The sequence below is a fragment of the Mustelus asterias genome, chromosome 21 (genome assembly GCF_964213995.1).
Source record: "Mustelus asterias chromosome 21, sMusAst1.hap1.1, whole genome shotgun sequence".
NCBI classification, from domain to species: domain Eukaryota; kingdom Metazoa; phylum Chordata; class Chondrichthyes; order Carcharhiniformes; family Triakidae; genus Mustelus; species Mustelus asterias.
The window spans coordinates 58,428,108-58,441,799 of record NC_135821.1 but is presented as its reverse complement, the minus strand read 5'-3'; the positions used below and the strand labels follow the sequence as shown (position 1 = coordinate 58,441,799).

The 13,692-nt window shown below is 41.7% G+C and overlaps 1 protein-coding gene and 1 non-coding gene across 4 annotated transcripts in view; one reads left to right on the top strand and one right to left on the bottom strand.

The window, feature by feature from the left end:
- LOC144509306 (cAMP-dependent protein kinase inhibitor alpha-like) overlaps positions 1-13,692 on the top strand; it is a 101,877-nt gene that overhangs the window by 42,967 nt on the left and 45,218 nt on the right. The window lies entirely within an intron of this gene.
- Positions 8,146-8,333, bottom strand: LOC144509592 (U2 spliceosomal RNA). The gene has a single exon (XR_013500507.1). It is a non-coding gene; the product is annotated as a U2 spliceosomal RNA (small nuclear RNA).

Below are 13,692 nucleotides of genomic sequence, written 5' to 3'. Positions count from 1 at the left end.
AATTGCCTACTCCTGCTCCTAATTTGTATATTATCTATATTATTGTTATGATTGAGACACAGCAAAGACAAAATCTTAAAGATAAAACTTTTTTTTTGTTTTGCTCCCCTATAAGAACAAAACCATGCTGAATAATCTGCTTTAATCATCTCAACCTGAATCTCAAGTTATATTCCAGGACCTTGATTGATGTTCATAATCTCTTTGTATACAATGTACCATAATAAAATACATCTTCTTAAGGGTGAATGATGATTAAATTTAGCCACTGAAATAACTTTTAGCTGCTGGAGAGTCTACTGAGTATTAAATATATTAAACAATTGAAAAGCAGATTAGATGGGGGGGAAAAAATCTTCTTTCAATTCAATTGCTCCAGTAACTTAATTCTTTGAAATAAAGGGCTAGCAATTTGAACACACAAATGGGCCATTTGACATTGCCAGAACGTGTTGGTGTTTATTCCATGTGCCTGTTCTGACCCTATATTCCTCATTTAACGCTGTGTGGTCTTTGTTCGATGGTACTTTTAAAATATGTAGATATTACTACTTAGTGGCTGTTGTGTTGACATTTGTGAAACCTGTTTTTAGATGGATTGAATTTTCCCTGTGGTGTCAAGGAGAATCCAATTCTGATTATCTAACATCCATCCTCAGTTAATTTTTCACTGTAGAACCTGTGACAGCAGTATAAGTGTGTGGTATTGTTGAACCTGTGACAGCAGTATAAGTGTGTGGTATTGCTGAGTGCAGGCACCTCCTGTGAAAAGTCACCATTGTTGATAGAAGCTAAACGAGAGGTGATAGTGTTGGAAGATTGACTGGTGCTTTAGCCATGGAATGCTCATTCTCTAATTTGCATTATTGAGTTTGGTTTAACTCTTGACTTTTGTACACACTGGTATAAAAATACCCATTTCACAGCTTTCGCAGCAGTTCAAGTCTTCTGTTCCAACTGTCACTTCCTTTTTTGCTTCCCTCTCTGAATGTGTCTCGTGAGATTCTCTCCTTTCTGTTGCTCACCACAGATGCAGAAAACAAATGTGTGGACAATGATCCAGTATCCTGTAGGTTGCTGTTCTCACCACTTTGGTTCGCTGTCTGTTCACATTGCAGATTTTTAAAATTCCTTTCCACTCGCCTGTCTTCCCGTGACAAATGCACCATTTAAATTGGAATCAAAAGGTTTAGTTTCACCTGTCCCTCCTTGATGTTTCCTCACCTGTAACTTATTTACAAAATATCCAAAACCATTTCTATTACTTGCAAATTAAAATTAGGACCACTTGGCAAAACATTGTGGTGCTAAAGGTCTTCTGAAAATATTGTACTCTCCATATTAAATGTTGGAAACATCCTCAAGTACAGTGTGATCTGTATCCCACAATTGTTCTATCTTGGTGTTTTCACCTCTGTGGCTGGTAAAATTCAGGATAAAAAGTTTTGAGTTCAGTGCATGAGTTAACCCTATGGAATAGTGTTGTACTCTGCAAAAAGAAAATCACCTCCCCACTTTTATCCCGCTTTCATTTCTCCCACCATAACGTCACGTTACCTAATGGCATTTGGCATTATTCATTTGTCAATCACAAAAGTGAGTTATTGGCAGATTGTTTGACCCTGGAGAGCATCACAACTCAACCCAAACCAGTTCTTGAGAAATAACCGTACACAAAAGAGAACTATAGTTGTTCTCCAACTTGTCTTTGCCCATGTTTGAAGGTGTGTTAGTTGTTACTGGACCAGTAATCCAGGAGTCTGGGTTCATGATCAGGTGACAGAAGTTCAAATTTCTCCAGAAAATGTGAGGGAATGTAAAGTCAGTCAATGAAATAATTAATCTTTTTAAAAAAAATTGTGACAATAATTGTAACCGAGTAACTACTGGAAAGTTGTAGTGAACCAGAGGTGTTCTTGATATCCTCTGGGGAAGGAAATCTGCTGTTCTTCATCTGGCCCAAGTATGGCTTCAAACCCCCCCAGTATGTGTTTGCTGTTCTCCTGAAATGGCTATCTCCGTTGTATCAAACACAACCCCAGCTGACAGTATTGTGGGTGTACCAACACCACATGGATTGCAACTTCTTGAGGGCCATTCAACGTGGCCAATAAGTAAAGGACTTGTGATGTCCACATTCAGTGAAGGAATCAAAATATAGTCACCAGTTATAGCACTCTATAACTCAAATATTTGGACATTTTGCAGTCAATAGTTTAGTACCACACCAAGTAGTACATTGACTCAGTTGGTTAACAGAGACCTTTTCTTTTTCCTGAGGTCTTTGATTTTTTTAAATGATTTTGTGGCAAATCCAATCCAACAAAGTCTGATGGCAAGGAGGACCATTCTGTAATGCAATAATATAGAACAATGCACCCCTAAGTATAGCTAAGACACTGGCATCTACCCAACAATGTGGAAAATTGCCCAGGTTTGTCTTGTACACAAAAAGCAGGACAAACCCAATCCAGCTAATTGTTACCGCATCAATAATGAAGGGGGCATCAACAATGCTACAAAAGGCACATGCTTTGCAACAACCTGCTCGCTTTGAGTTCTGTCAGAATCATTCAGCCCCTGACCACATTAGTCTTAGTTCAAACATGGACAAAAGAGCTGAACTCCAGAGTCGAAAGTGATTGTCCATGATATCAAGGCCGCATTTGACTGAGTATAGCATCAAGAAGCCTTAGCAAAACTGAAGTAAATGGAAATCAGGGTGGGGAGGGGGTGTCTCCCCACTGGTTGGAGTCAAAGATGTTTGTGGTTGTTGGGGGCTAATCACCTCTGTTCTAGGACATCACTGCAGAGTTCCCCAGGGTAATGTCCTATACCCAACCATCTTCAGCTGCTTCATTCCATTCTTAGTTCAAAGTGGGGATGTTTGCCAATGATTGCATGATGTTCAGCATCATTTGAGACTCCTCAGATATTGAAGCAGTTCATGCCCAAATGTAGCAAGACCTAAAGTTTATTTGTTAGTCACGTCGGCTTACATTCACACTGCGATGAAGGTACTGTGAAAATCTCCTAGTCATCACACTCCGGCGCCTGTTCGGGTACACTGAGGGAGAATTTTTAGCATGGCCAATTCACCTAACCTGCGCATCTTTGGACTGTGGGAGAAAAACCACGCAGACACGGAGAATATGCAAACTCCACATAGACAGTGACCCACGCCGGGAATTGAACCCAGGACCCTGGCGCTGTGAGGCAGCAATGCTAACCACTGTGCCACCATGCCAACCTGGAAAATATTCAGGTGTGGGCTCACAAGTAGCAAGTAACATTTTCACCATACAAGTGCCAGGCAATGACCACCGCCAACGAGAGAATCCAACCACCATCACCCCTTGCTACTCAATGGCCATGCTATCATTGAATCCTTCACTAACAACATCCTGGGGGTGACCATTGACCAGAAACCTAACTGGACTAGCCATATAAATACTTTGGCTACCAGAGCAGGTCAGAGACTAGGAATTCTGCATTAAGTAACTCACCGGAGTCCCCAAAACCTGTCTACCATCTACAGGGCAGAAGTCAGGAGTGTGACCGAGTACTCTCCATTTGCCTGGATGGGTGCAGCTCCAACAACAGTCACAAAGCTCGACATCATCCAAGACAAAGCAGCCTGCTTGATTAATGCCCCATCTACAAGCACCCAGTCCCTCCACCCCCGATGCACGATGGCAGCAGTGTGCACCATTAACAAGATGCAGTACAGGAATTATTTAGATTTTCATTTGTACTGCCATAACCTCCAAGACTGTGGGCCAACAGCTGGAAAATGGGATAAATGTAGACGGATTTTTGTTGACCATTATGGACATAATGAGCCGAATGGCCTCCTGTGTTGTAAATGTCTATGAATCTATCTAGGAGCTCATCAAGGCTCCTTAATTGGCTCTTTCCAAATCCACGACTGCTACCATCTAGAAGAATAAGGGCAGCAGCAGATGAATGGGAATATATCACCGTTCCTTAACTGTTGTTGGGTCAAATTCTTGGAACTCCACCCTTAACAGCACTGGGGGTGTACCCACACCACATGGATTGCAGTGGTTCAAGAAGGCAAATCACCACCACCTTCTCAATGGCAATTAATGCCGGCCTAGCCAGTGATGCTACATCCCATGGATGAGTTTTTTATATATATATAGCAATCTATTACAATCTTAGCAAATTTATCTGCCTCATAAAGCAAACAGCAATGAATTCTCAACTGGGAGTGTTAGCCCAGAATACATAACCTCTGTGAGGAGCTCGAGTGAAAGCAGCTAACTGCTGTGTTACTGCATTTTATTGGCTGATATTTGCAAGCCACGATGTGCCTGTGAAGCTGGAGGGATTTTGACAAAGGTCTTTACTTTTTACTAAAGTATGGAAATGAAAATGATATACCTGTTGCAGCTCGTTTGGTTACCGATGCCAAATAATTTCAGGGAATCTTTCTAACTTGGAGTATTTTGCAATTGGGTTAAACAGAGTCACTGCAGCAATTGAAAGTAACTTTTTAAAAGGTGCTGCGATAGGATCCAAATGTGTTCACTCCCCTCCTCGCAAAAGATACCAACACAAGACATATAAAAAAAAAGATTTCTTGCATTTATAGAGTGCTCTTCATGACCACCAGACGTCTCAGTGCCTTATGGACATTGTCTTCTGGGCGGCACGGTAGCACAGTGGTTAGCACTGCTGCTTCACAGCTCCAGGGTCCCGGGTTCGATTCCCGGCTCGGGTCACTGTCTGTGTGGAGTTTGCACATTCTCCTCGTGTCTGTGTAGGTTTCCTCCGGGTGCTCCGGTTTCCTCCCACAGTCCAAAGATGTGCGGGTTAGGTTGATTGGCCAGGTTAAAAATTGCCCCTTAGAGTCCTGGGATGCGTAGGTTAGAGGGATTAGCGGGTAAATATGTGGGGGTAGGGCCTGGGTGGGATTGTGGTCGGTGCAGACTCAATGGGCCGAATGGCCTCCTTCTGCACTGTAGGGTTTCTATGATTGAAGTACTTTTTGGAGTATTGTCATCGTTTAACATAGGAAATAGTAGGTGCATATTTTGGAGTAAAGAACTGAATTGCAAGTTGGGTTGGAAAGGAAAGTATAGTGGTTTCTGTAAACAGAATCCAATCCTCAACAGTGCTGATTTGAAAAGTGACCTTTGTTTTTTTTGTTTCTCCGGCTGCAAACCTGAAGCCACTGACTTCCTCCAATATAGTTGCACAGGTGCCAGTTGTGTTCTGGTATATTTGCACAACTGGTCTTTCTTGAGAGTTGGCAATGTGCGCCAGCAGAGTTATTCAATTCCAGAGGGCATCAGAGCTGAGAATCGTGTTCTCACTTTTCACACCACGACTGAGATCAGCTAACAGCATTTTAAAACCTTCTAGCCTACTCGCTGCTCTATTCTTGAGCCATCGAGGGAGAACAAATGTCTCCAGTCGCTAGAGGCAGTTAATTTTCAGTCAGTGAATAGTCATGGCAATTGTGCTGTGTCAGATCATGTTCTTTATTGTTTTTTTGCCTGCACTTAACGCCTGGTACTGCACATGGTACATATCGAAATATCACCACCATAGGAAAGGACCTGAACTTTCCAAATGTCAGACTTGGTGACTGGTATGAATTAAATTCTGCAGATTAGTACTGTTCATTCCACTACTTGTATGCTTGAGGAAAGAATGAGTCTGAAGTCAGTCTGTATCTTCAGACAGGTTTATTTCCAAGATTGCAGAGTAACTACAGAGAAATAAATCACATCTTCAGAACACGCCTCCGAATACCCCTAATTTTATTTTGCCCTCAGTGATCCTATTGTTGAAACAATCTGATAACATGAGAGGAGTCATTCAACGCAATTAATTTTATTTTCTTGGGCTTACCCTAAGATGGAAACCTGAGTCTATATTTCTCCCTTTATTTTGTTCGCCTGTAAGATGCCCTGGACCTCGGGATGCTACATTGTAAGGGGGAGGCAGTGGCGTATTGGCAAGATGATGCTCTGGGAACTCTGGTTCGAATCCCACCATGGCAGATGAAATTTGTATTCAACTAGAAACGTGGAATTAGAAGTTGAGTGATGACCGTGAAGCCATTGTCGATTGTAATAAAAATCCATTTGGTTCACTGATGTCCTTTTAGGGAAGGAGATCTGTTGTCCTTGTCTGCTGTGGCTCCGGAGTCGCATGTAAGCCAGATCAATGTGGTTGACTATTAAATGCCCTCTGATATGTCCTAACACTCAGTTCAAGGGCAATTTGGGATGGATAATAAATGCTGGCCCAGACAGCAATGCTCAAATGAAAATATAGTACTAAGTCCAAAAACACCAAAGACTTGGATCCAGTTTTATGTGCCTAGCCAATCCAACTGTTTAACCCAGACTTTGCAGCTGTTCCTTCTCATCCCTGAAACCATCCGTATCTTTCTGAGGACCTAGCCCACCTGACTGGTGGGGCGAACATTCTCCATATACGAATGTTGGTTTAAAGTAATCCTCCGCCTGTAATGTTTTTGTGATCATGCTGACTGATCCCCATTTGGGACCCCTGAAAAATACCTAATTATTTCCAACTATCACTTGCCCATTGAAGCTTTCCCTGGTTCCTACTTTTAGATCTCCTTTGGACCCCATCTGAGGCCTATTCACCGTGAGTGAACCTGTCCTCACCTGGGATTCATCACAACATATTACTGTATCTTTGGGCAATACTGCCTCATTTTCCAGTCTTGTACTCTGTTCACTCAGTCCATGGCCTTCAATGCTTGTCCATCATCTTGGACATTTAGCCATTACTTACATTTTCCCGGTGGATTTTCCTGCCCATCCCACGTTTGTTGCATCCCTCCAGTTGTCCAAACCTTCTGGAAGGTACGATATCTGGGGACCCATTTTGAATAACTGATCTCCGAACAGAATAGTCTCTTCCTGTTCAGCATAATCAGATTATGTAATTCCTGATCTATTGCATCTTGTCCCTGTGGCTCTGCCCCACAAATTATGACTCTACGATGCACAAGGTGCTCGTTATCTGTAAGCACTGGACTCCAGTTCCCCGTGACGAACACCATTCCTTCATGGCAGTTGCCTTCATCAGTGTCAGCACACAAATGATCTGTTCTGTGCATTGTTTCAAAAGCACGATTCCTTAAGGGTAATTCATTGTGTAATGATATTTTGAACCACATCGATTATTGCAGTTTTCTGGTTTAAGTGCCTATGGTCGCTATCCCAGACCCGTTTTTGTCTTGATTCTCAAATTGTCTGAAGGTGTGACCACCTTCAGACAACCTGTCAACAACCTTGCCTCTGCCAAATTATTAACTGCAGATTTCAGTACAATCTCAAACTTGGGCACCTGTGGACTCCTATCCTTTGCTTTATAGCACAATTGCCTGTTTTTGATAGGAAAGCAGCTGGAAATGACTGCTTTCCCAAAAGCTGTTTTTTTTTTCAGGCTGTAGTCATTTGGCCTAACAAGAGTCTTCACCATGAAATTGAACCCTATCAAATTCAAAAGCATATCGACATGAGAAATGCATGCACAGTCCAGTAACTTGAAAGCCAATAAAAATTCTGCGATTTCAAGGCAAAACATTTTTGGTCTCTGATACCACTTGAAGTCCATAATGTACTATTCCCATGGACTGAATGCTTTCTCTTCATAAAACTTGTCAAAAGTTGACCATGCCTCATACGCTTCCAACAACAACAATTTTGTAAAACTTATCCAAAACCTTTACTGGAAGGGTTAATCGCTCTTTGTATCCAAGTTTTCCCTGTCCATTTCTGAAAATACTTCACTGCTAATCACAGTTTTTCTGCTAATAACAAAGTCAAGGTTGCACCTTGCTTCCTCTGGGATAAGGAGGTAATTCTTGTCCACATATCCACCTTATTTTTCCGTTGCTCGTACAGATCAGACTCGGAAACAACTGGTGGATGGTCAAAGCTTGCAATTTGACAGCTGCGTTCTGTACTTGAGGTCGCCTGCAATAGTTTCTTTTTCTCTCGGAAGACTGAGACAAAACCTCTTATTCAACAATCAATCACTCGATGTACATCCTCTGCGCCCATGTTAATACCACTACTTGTATGTGAAACCAGGCTGTATATTCAGATAGGTTTATTTCCAAGACTGCCCAGTAAGTACACAGACTCTTTCAGTTTCCCCCAATACCTACTATGTACACTTTTTTTAAGCAAACCCCTTTTCCATCTCCTTGCTCAAAAAAATCAGTTTAATATATGGTCCCCAGATAAGGGGCATATCAGACATTAAACTGATGAGAACAGATGCTGCACTGGATCTGAACCAAAAAGGCCTAATACTTCAATTGGGGGCAGCTACTCTTAATGGTAAACTTCAAGCATACCATATATTGCAACACAATTCCAGCATTTAAAGGTACGAGTTAAATTTTCAGACCAAGGAGGCAGCCAGAGTGGACAATTAATTTATGCTTGTAATTTGAATCTGTGCTGAATATCATCCCTTAATTGTGAGGGATGTAAGATATTATGAAGTAGCTTGTGTAACTGGACTATGCAGAGACTGCAAGCCAGAACATGATGTGATACCATTATTAGACACCTGTGGGGAGAGGGGATATGAATTTTACACTAGAAATAGTCAACATCCAAGCCAACAGGACAAAATTGAAGAATTGTCACCATGACAACAAGTGCTGGTCACAATGGACATTTGGATTCAGTTTTGTACCATCTTAAATGAAACTAAACAGCTTCAGCTCGCATTACTTTCCATTAACACAAGGACATCTGTTACAAGATAGGATGTTGGAAGTGGACTGTCTAAATTGGTTGGAGAAGCAATGCATGTGTTTTTGGTGAAAAGGATTGAGAGATGTGTGTAAAGACAGCTCGGTACTGCGATTCCTGTTAAAATGTGATCGATGTAATGGTCTTTTCGTGTACCAAAGAATTCCTGTGTTTGTAGTTGTGCCCAATCTCGATGGAGCAGGAGGTTTGTGTTTGGAAGCTTGCTGGGTAGAATTCGGGTTGGGTTTGGGCTACAATTATCTGCCTGAATTACCCAAGTGGCCACTAGGACTGACCAAAGTTAACAGAGTAGGAGCGGGAGGAATTCCCTGTATATGACCGGACAATTGAAGCAGGTGAATCCAGTTTGCTCAGCTGGATGATAGTGGAAGACCTTGAGGATAATGTGGCCAATGACTACAGACAGGGTGAGAAGGGATAGTTTACCCTTTTCACAAGTCACACAGGAACCAACACCCTCTGGACTTGTGCTACCAATGAGCCTCGGCTGGCACCTCTGTCAGGTGATGGAACTGTCTTCCTTCAGAGAATTGGGCCTTGGGAATAACAAATGCAAACATCAATTAAGAACTATCAATGCAGAGCTGTGTTAATTCCTTGGTTCCTCACCTGTGAACTTGATTTACCGTTCTACCTTTCGGTGACCACTGTTTATAGAATTAAAATCAACAGCTTGGCAGGCAATTTTCATCTGAAATGCTCAAAACAATTTCTATTGTAGTTTCCACCCACCCATAATGTCCCTGCAATTAGCTGCCAGCCTTCCTGGATTGATGGGAAGTTTTTTGGAATTAAGGATTGATTTCCCAGGCACTGTTGTGAACAAACTTTGGAGAGAATTTTGAAACTGGCCTAGTGTTGGAATGGGACAAATTGTTCCTTTTCTGTGGTGCAATTCCCATTGACAGCCCACAACTGGTTGGTGCCGTCACATGGGCTGATTTCAGTGGTGCAGGGCTTTGTGGACCATTGTGGCAGCCTTTCTTTTGATGTTGGGTTTGATGCCACATAATCAGACTTACGGGCGTATGTCTGAGATATCTGCATCTACTCTTATGAGCCTAATTCCTGGAACAGAAGATTAATCTGTTGAAAGCAGCTATGCAAATTACGAACAGAAATTTTTACAAATCATAGAATCACTGCAGTGCAGAAGGAGGCCATTCGGCCCATCAAGTCTGCATTGACCACAGTCCCATCCAGGCCCTATTCCCGTAACCCCATTTATTTACCCTGCTAATCCCTCTGACACTAGGGTCAATTTAGCATGGCCAATCAACCTAACCTGCATCCCTTTGGACTGTGGGAGGAAACCAGAGCACCCGGAGGAAACCCCCACACAGTTTGTGGTTGTTTCATGATCTCTGCCAGGCACACACCTTTGATCAAAGGGCAAGTGCTACAGCAATCCCAGTGTGTGTGCTGCCCTGGGGTATGTTCAGTCTAACCAATAAATGGCTAAGAGTACTTTCTGAAATGAAAAGAATTGTGGATATTGACTGCTGCTAGATTGTCATTGACTTCAGGAAGCATAAAGGACAACATGCCCCTGTCTACATCAACGGGGACGAAGTAAAAAGGGTCGAGAGCTTCAAGTATTTAGGTGTCCAGATCACCAACAACATGTCCTGATTCCCCCATGCTGACACTACAGTTATGAAAGCCCACTAACACCTCTACTTTCTCAGAAGACGAAGGAAATTTGGCATGTCAGCTACGACATTCATCAACTTTTACAGAGGCACCATAGAAAGCATTCTTTCTGGCTGTATCACAGCTTGGTATGGCTCCTGCTCTGCCCAAGATGCAAGAAACTACAAAAGATCGTGAATGAAGCCCAATCCATCACAAATCTCCCATCCATTGACTCTGTCTACACTTCCCGCTGCCTCAGCAAAGCAGCCAGCATAATTAAGGACCCCACGCACCCTAGACATTTATCTCTTCCACCTTCTTCTGTTGGTAAAATGATGCAAAAGTCTGAAGTCACTTACCAACCGGCCCTGCTGCCATTAGATTTTTGAATGGACCTCCCTTAAGTTGATCTTCCTCTACATCCTAACAATGACTGTAACACTACATTCTGCACCCTCTCCTTTCCTTCTCTATGAACGGTATGCTTTGGCTGTATAGCATGCAAGAAACAATATTTTCACTGTATGCTAATACATGTGACAATAATAAATCAAAAGATCATCTGATGACTGAAGTACCTTGAACTAATTTTGGCAACTCCCATCTGGAGAGTATCACTGGCCTTCCTGCCTGCCATAAATGGGGATGGAGAATCCCGGCCATAGTATTGGGGATTTGATCTGGCTCATGTATTTGAATACCCCACTGTCAATTTATTTCAATTTTCCAGTTAATTATTTATTAATCGTAAAACATTGGTATGTTTAAAATTAACTGGTGTACACAGATTTTCTGTAAAACTTCTAAATTTGCCAGTAACCTGTTCTCAGTCATCCAGAAATTCACCAAGGGATTCGGTCAGGTCAGCATTCTGGAGGACAATGTTATCCATAGATATGATCTGAAATGGTTAAGAAGACCAAAGAAATTGCAGTAGATTGGGGAAAAAAGTCTTCATTTTGGTTAATCATTTTAATTTTAGCACTAATACAAAAGTTATTTGTTTAAATGGTTATGTAAAATCCGAGATTGACTGCATTATTTGTTCTTGGGTTTGCATGTAAAGGAGGAGTCAAGTTTCCTCCATAATCAATAAAATTGTGTCAGTTGATGAAGACTTTAGTCTAAATCGTAAGCTTTTGAGTTCAAGTTCACTCCAGTACATGACGTTAGGTTGACTGTCAAGTGCAGCACTGGCATGTTGGAGATCTTGTCTCTCAATGTTCACCTGACCCCCAGGAACTCCAAGTTAGAGAATGCTCCTTTATAAATAGACTAATACTACGTTAAGACAAATGGCTTGTTGAAATTGGCTGCAGCATGTACACATCGTAAGACTCCAGAAGTAATTTGAGAGGTGTAATAAGGTGTTATATATAATTACAAGTCTATTTTGTGAGTTGAGCTACTTATACACTTGTGTGTCCCAGTCATTTTGCCTTGTGTTACTCTTGAAAATCGCTGGCGTTCTGTGAAGAACTCCCCCTTCATGAGACATCTCTGACACTGTGGTACCATGTAGAGGAAATGCTGTGCAGTTTCCACTTCTGCTGCCATCTCAGAGTTCCAAGTATTATTGAATAACAGCAAATGCCTAAGAACTGGTGGCCCTCTGTAGAACATGTAGGACTGTATGGCAATTTAGAAACCTGTGCACTTCCTGTTTAGCACCATGTCTTAAACTTTTCAAACAATGAACTGCACAAATAATATTGAAATTAATTCCTGTTGAAAGAAAAATGAACAAATATTTGAAATGTAAAAGTGATTCCTGCACTCGTAGCCTAAGTCGTGTTCCAACAGGTTCTGTGTTGTATTATGTGTTTACACAGCTGTCAGACATCTTTTTAAGGTGAGGTCGGTATTTACCAAAGAAAAGCGAGGGGAGTAATATGACACATTAAGTTTCAGGTTCTCAGTCTCCACATTTAAAAAAAAAATGCAACCAGTAAAAAATATATTGAGTAAAATGCCTTTCTACTTTGCTTCAACAATGTGCTTTTTCTCTGGTCTCAGAACAGCAGTTAATACCAATCTATTTCTATTTCTGTCAAATCCGAACCTGTTTTGAATTGTGAAATTGGATTGGGATTACCCACATCTTTTTACTAAAGCCTCCGTCAGCCAACAAATGGAACAAATACCGTCCCACTAATTACTCTGTGGTTTAACTGCAGATGCCAGAGGTGAGATGCTACTGTTTATTACATTACGCAAGCCCCTTTTGCAGCCCAATTTGAAAATAATTCACTTTCATGAGGGCATTTTGGTTTGGTGCAGGTGATGAGACCCGGTGGATTGAGAGAACTTTTGAAAGCCACTTTTTTCAAAAATTACAGCAAGGGCACGTGAGCATTTTGCATTCCGCTTCCTTGAACACAAATGATGCTCGCAGCAATCTGATGGTTCAAAATTGTTCAGTGTTGCAATAAAAAGCCATTTTGTGGAGCAGCATTTGTTAACAAATGGCAATCATGTTCGTAATGGGGATTATTAGCTGTCAAAAGGTGCAAGACCGTGGTGGTCAAGGATTTTGCACGTCAATTGGTTTCAAAACTTGCGGAGAACTAACATATTGCAGTTAAATATCAGCAAGCGGTCAATGGCCAGGTCAGCCACAGATTGACTATGTCACAATCTGATTTCCTTTTTAATCATAATGAATTAAAAGCTATAAATTTGAAGGCCAGCCCAAACAAGCAAAAGCTGCATGCCGTAAATAACTGATTTATAGCAAATCATTATCACCTTTGGTCTGCACTACATTTGACTAAATGTGCTTGGGTGAACAGACAGAAGCTGTTCCTCTTCACTTGCCTGAATGGGTGCAGGTGCAACATAAGAAATATAGACCCTTGAGTGCGCAATTCAATAAGATCATGGTTGAACTTCCTTCGACTTTTTCACTCTATCCCATATCCTTGTTCCCTTAGTGACCAAAAATCCCTCTTATCTGAGGAGTGACTCTACTCGATGTTCATTTTGCACTCCCTCTCGGGCAAGCATATCCTTCCTTGAGTACAGAAACCGAAACTGTACACAGGACTCCATTTGATATCGCCAAAGTCCATACCATTGCAATATGCCTTCCTTATTCTTGTGCTCCTGTCCCCTTGCAATAAAGGCCAACATGCAACTTACCTTACTAAGCTTGCTGTATCTTCAAGTTAACTGCAAGGAGATCCAATCCCTTTGAACACCAACACTTTCTATTCTTTCTAGTGGTTAGCACTGTTGCCCCAAAGCGCCAGGG